Source organism: Delphinapterus leucas, chromosome 2, assembly GCF_059928025.1.
Source record: "Delphinapterus leucas isolate spDelLeu-1000000601 "Yukka" chromosome 2, BTC_Dleu_Yukka2, whole genome shotgun sequence".
NCBI classification, from domain to species: Eukaryota; Metazoa; Chordata; class Mammalia; order Artiodactyla; family Monodontidae; genus Delphinapterus; species Delphinapterus leucas.
In genome coordinates this window covers 12,683,756-12,689,755 of record NC_143130.1, presented here as the reverse complement: position 1 = coordinate 12,689,755, position 6,000 = coordinate 12,683,756, and positions in this window count along the sequence as shown.

Genomic DNA, 6,000 nt, shown 5'->3' with positions numbered 1-6,000 from the left:
TCCCTATAAGGGGGGTTTCGATCTTTCCAGTTAAACACGACTGAGGCGGGGAAAGGACTATGCAGCCATAGAAATCCAGCCAGCTGGCTGTTTGCATGTAGGCTCCCTCTGGGATACAGCATAAGGGAAATTGCCCTGCCTCGGGAATGGTTCCTGGCCCAAACTGGGTGCCCTGTCAGGTCTTAGACAGGGATACCAGACCAGGCCCCTGTGCCCCAGGAACTCACATAGGATTTTCTAGTTGATCCTTATAAGGAAGGGGAGCCAGTTCAACCATTCCCTGAGCCCCAGTGTTGGGAATTGGGGCTGGCTGGGAATGGGAGGTGGGGAAGGGGTGGATATATTGCCATAACAGCTGGGGCAGCTGGGACAGCCAGCTTGGCCGGAGGTTGGAGCAACATAGCCTCACCCTCACTCCCTTCTTTTTCCTTCCTGTATGACAGATTTTCCCTTGGGTTCCTTTTACCATAAGGTGACAACTGTCTGACTTTTTCTCACCCTGATGTAATAGCACAAACGCTTGCACATAGAGGATTTCATCATCCTTCACAGAATAGCTACTGAGCCACCCAAAGGCCACCATAAAACCATAAATAGCAATTGATAATCTCTAACCATTAAAAGGATGCCTTTTGCCTTGGCATCAACCAACCAGGCTGAATTCTGGGATGGGGCTTTTGGTGATTCTAGGAACAAAGTGGAACCTTTCTCCTGTCCCTGAGAATGTCCCACTTTCAGACAGGAACGGACAGGTTTTTTTGTTACTGTTCCTTTCCTCCACTTGACATCAGTCTGTAAATGGAGAAATGGTACTAAAACAAAACAGAAAATCCTAAATAAACCCTCAAGTTTGGTCTGAGGGTTTTACACATCACAAGAACCACAAACTCAACCCCCATGCAATGTGACTCCTTGGAGAGCTATTGGATCCAAGCCAACAACACAGGAGACCAGAAACGACGTAATTAACACAGCAAAGGGGACAGTACATGGTCCACAGGGTCTCAAGATAACCCTGCCTAAACCCCTTGTGAAGATCCTAACAGCTACTGTGGCCAAGCATTACTAAATACAGGACAAACAAAGCACAAACGGCACACAAAAACGCTGGCATCCGAATGAACAAACTGCTTCACAAATTGGGTGAAAGTCCGGCCATCACTTCCTCTCTCCAACAGGGTACCCCACTTAAATACAAAACAAACCGGTTTATTCCGGAGAATGAAAGCCCCAAACGGAGAAGAAATAAAGTTTCTGGCTGTACACACTGGAGCGACTTACCCTACTGTATGGAACCTGTCAGCTCCCAGATGTCAATTCCTTGCTCCAATTGCCAAGGGCTGGGGCAGCCGGTGCCGCTTCGGGTAATTTTGAAGGGAAGATCCTCAGGACAAGAGGGCCCAGTAGCTGCTAGGGCCTTACTGGAGCCCAATCAGGGCAGACTGGCCACAAACAGCAAGGCTCCTGGCTGGCTTCACCAAAATTTGTTACCAAGTCTAAGTTCATACTGCTTGCCACACGACAGGTTAATCAATCAAGAAATGAGGTGTTGGGGCGAGGAATAGCCATTTTATCTGGAAAGCCAGCAGACCGAGAAGATGGCAAACTAATGTCCTAAAGAACCATCTTCCCAAGTTAGAATTCAAGCTTCTTTTATACCAAAAGGGAGAGGGTAAGGTCCTGGTTCCGGGCAGACTCTGGAGGGGATGTGTTACTTTCTTCCATCCTGCAGTTATTCACAGGTCGGCCTGGTCAGGATGTTTCCTGTGAGGTAAACAAAGGTATTTTAGATTAAAGCTCATTACCTGGGAGGCAGGGTTCCCAGAGATGGGCCATTATGTATAATTTATACTTATAGGCAACATAATTTTAGTGATTAACTTGTAATAGAATACAAAGTTTCTTCACTATTACGTAAATTTATCTCCCTGGAAAATTAAACTACATATAGGAAGGATGTATAGTATCATATTTAAGGTTAGCCTTTGGTACCAAACCCATTTAGGTTGTTTCCCATATTTAAAAAATTTATTATTTTTAAAATATTGAGGTATAGTTGATTTACAGACCCATTTAGGTTTAACTCCTGCCTTAGGTACTTTACTTGCAGTATAAACTTGAACAAGCCACTTAACCTTTCCAAACCACCCTCACTCCTAAAATGTGTTTTTTGTGTGTGTGTGTGAGTGTGATACTGTGATATATAATGAAAAATATACGTTTGGTTTTTGTCTGGTTCCTGGCACAGAGCTCCTAAAACCCTTGGAATTTCCTGGGATGGGAGCAACAAAGGTGTCTTTTGTAATGTTAATGAGGTGACTTTGGGACTGCACCTGAGGATGGGGGCTGGTTGCCAGAAGTGACTGGGGACTGGAAAGTCTGACCTTCGGTTGTGTCCCCCCCTCCCCCCCATGACCTCTGAGGAGGGAAGAGGGGCTGGAAGTCAAATCAATTGCTGGTGGCCATTGATTTAATCAATCATGCTGATGTAATGAAGCCTCTATAAAAACCCAAATTGATGGGGTTTGGAGAGCTTCCAGATTGGTGAACACGGGGCTTCAGGGAGAGTCGTGCACCCAGAGGCCTTGGAAGCTCTGTGCCCTTTCCCCATACCTTGCCCTAAGCATCTCTACCACCCCGGGCTCTTCCTGAGTCGTATCCTTTTATAACAAACTGGTAATCTAGTGAGTGAAATGTTTCTCTGAGTTCTGTAAGCCACTCTAACAAATTAATCAGACCAAAGAGTAGGCTGTGGGAACCTTGGATCTATAGCTGTCAGAAGCACAGGTGATAACTTGGGCTTGAGGTTGGCCTCTGAAGCGAGGGACAGTCTTGTAGGGCCCCTTAAGCCACTGGATCTGATAGTGTTGGAACTGAGTTGAACTGTGGGGCACTCAGTTGGTGTCTAAGAATTGCTTGGTGTGGGGTGAGAACCCCACACATCAGAACTTGGTGTCAGAATTGTAATGAGTATTAAAGAAGAAAATATATGCAAAGCATGTAATATAGTTCCTGGTACGTAGAAGATGCTCAATAGAAAAATAATACATATTTGTTGCATGTCTAGGATATACTAGTCCCTGGGCGAGGCACTGAGGACAAAATAGACAGGGTCTCTGTTCTCATGGTGCTCATAGGCTGGTGGAACTGGTGCAGTTAACCAATGCTTGGGAAGAAGATCTTCCTCCTCCCTTGTGTCTATCTTACACAGCACAAAACAAAATAAAATGAAATATTGGTAATTATCTGGAAAGCTGATCAAAGAAGAGGGCCAACCTTCTCTCTTTGCACACATTACACTCAGATACCTGGAAGTTACGTTTGACTCTCGCTCCCAGCTCTGCATTTTATCAGCCCCCAAGCCCAGCCTGTTCTGTCTTTAAATCCAGTTTCTTCTCCAGTGGAGCTTTATACTTTATAGCAACATCATTTTGGCCTGATTTACCAAAACACCCTCCAACCTGTTTTACCTAAGTTCTCTTATTAAAAAACATATTTATTGGACACCTGCTCTATGCAAGGTGCTAAGAAAAAATTAATAAAAGAGAGGTGCTGTGATAAAGGTTTACCTAGGAAACCAGGGTGGGGTAGGAACACCTGGTTATGTGGATGTTGAGGTCAAAAGAAATATCTGGGCTGCAAAGAACGAACTGGGAGTGGAGGAGGCTCCCTAGGAAAAGGCTGTAGGATAGGAGTTGACCTGGGGCGGGGGAGGGCAGCATAGAAGTTTAGGAGCAAGCAGCTAAGGAAACTAAGGAGATGGGGAAGCAGCCAATAGGGAAAGAGAAACAGAAAACGGGGAGGGGCCGGGGAAACCAAGGGAAGAGATTTTTTCCAGAGGGGGAGAGGGTTCGGAAGTTTCTGACACAACTGAGAAGTCAGGGAAAAACAGAAAAGTGTTGAGAACCTTCAGGTCATTGGTGACCACTGTGAGTGTACAGTTGTCCCTCTGTACCCCCAGGAGGGTTGGCTGCAGGACCACCACCTCCTCCCCGCTCCCCCACCCCAGGATATCAAGTCTCTTACAGAAAATGGCGCTGTATTTGTAGATAACCTACGCACATCCTCCCATATACTTTAAATCATCTCTAGATTATTTAGAATCCCGAGTACGATGTAAATGCTGCGCGGATAGTTGCCGAGTGAGTGGCACGTTTAAGTTTTGCTTTTTGGAACTTTCTGCGTTTTTTGTTCAAATATTTTTCATCCTCGGTTGGTCAAATCCTGTGGATACGATGGAAGCTGTGGATACAGAGGGCCAACCCTAGTTTCAAGGGAGTGGTAGGGGCAGAAGCCCGATCCTCATGGGTAGAACAGCGAGTGGGAGATGAAGAAGGGGAGGAAGCAAGTGTGGGCGACTCTTCCTTTGGAGGAAGGGAGAGAGGTGAGAATACAAACGACTCAACACCATGTGCCGAGTGATAACCAGTGATTCATAGAAGAGGCAGGACATACACCAGTTACCCTGGGGGGTCCGGAGGCTGACTGCTCAGCTGTGTAAGCTGTCTCTGCCACTTGCTCTCTGTGTGACGCTGGGCAAGTAATTTTACCTTCAGTACCTCAATTCCTTCATCTGTAAAACGGGGAGAGTACTACTGTCTTGCTCTCTGAGTTGTTGTAAAGATTAAAGTGCCTGGGGTATAGTAAGGGCTAAACATATACTAGCCTTTATTACTCTATTTGAGATGCTATGGAAACACAGGGTAAGACTTGTTCAATTCTGTTAGGTGAGCAGAGTCAGAAAAATTTGTAGAGGAGTCTTCGAAGCTGGATCATAAAGGGTAAGATTTTTTTTTTTTCAGGTAGAGGAAAAGAAAATCGAAAAGCATACATGAGGGCTTCCCTGGTGGCGCAGTGGTTGAGAGTCCGCCTGCCGATGCAGGGGACACGGGTTCGTGCCCCGGTCTGGGAAGATCCCACATGCCGCGGAGCGGCTGGGCGTGAGCCATGGCCGCTGAGCCTGCGCGCCCGAGAGCCTGTGCTCTGCAATGGGAGAGGCCACAACAGTGAGAGGCCCGCGTACCAAAAAAAAAACAAAACAAAACTTTTATTTTGAGATAATTGCAGATTCACACCCAATTGTAAGAAATAATACAGAGAGATCTCGTACATTCGTCACCCAGCTTCTTTCCCCAAGGGTACCATCTCGCAAAACTACAATGTCACAACCAGAGAACTGACATTGGTACAACCCACCCACCTTATTCAGATTTCACCAGTTTTGCATGCACTTGTGTATGTGCATTAATTTTATGCTATTTTATCACATGTACATATTCATGTAACCATCACCACAGTCAAGATACAGAACTGTTCTATCACTATAAATGTGTCCTTTATGCTACCCTTTCTCAGATTATTTTTATGTTTGCTGCTTAGAAGAGAAAGAGGAGGACGGTAGAGGAAAATGTCTTTTTCTCTTTTCCTTGGGTGAAAGAAAGGTCTGCCTTGGGAAAATTCTGAAATAATTGGGCACCTGCCTTCTTCCCTTTTGGAGGCCTCAAAATACCTTGTGTATTTGTATTTCCCCAGGAAAATCTCCTGTGCTAAGTGATAGAAGAATAGTCATTGATTAAACTAATTCATACTTAGATAGGAATGACTTAAAGATCATTAACTCAGCCAAAAGAAACTGTAGTTTTAAAAAGAGGATGCTTGCTAGCCCCAAACTATTTCTCCTGGGTATTTTTTGGCAGTCTAACAAGGTGAAATGAAGCAATTCAGATAGTGTGGGGCAAGATAATTTGGGGACAAAGATTATTATCATTTTTTAATAAATTTATTTATTTTTGGCTGCATTGGGTCTTCATTGCTGCGCATGGCCTTTCTCTAGTTGTGGCGAGCAGGGGCTACTCTTTGTTGCGGTGTGCGGGCTTCTCATGGCAGTGGCTTCTCTTGTTATGGAGGCGCGGGCTTCAGTAGTTGTGGCATGCGGGTTCAGTAGTTGCAGCAAGTGGGCCCTAGAGTGTGCAGGTTTCAGTAGTTGTGGCACACAGGCTC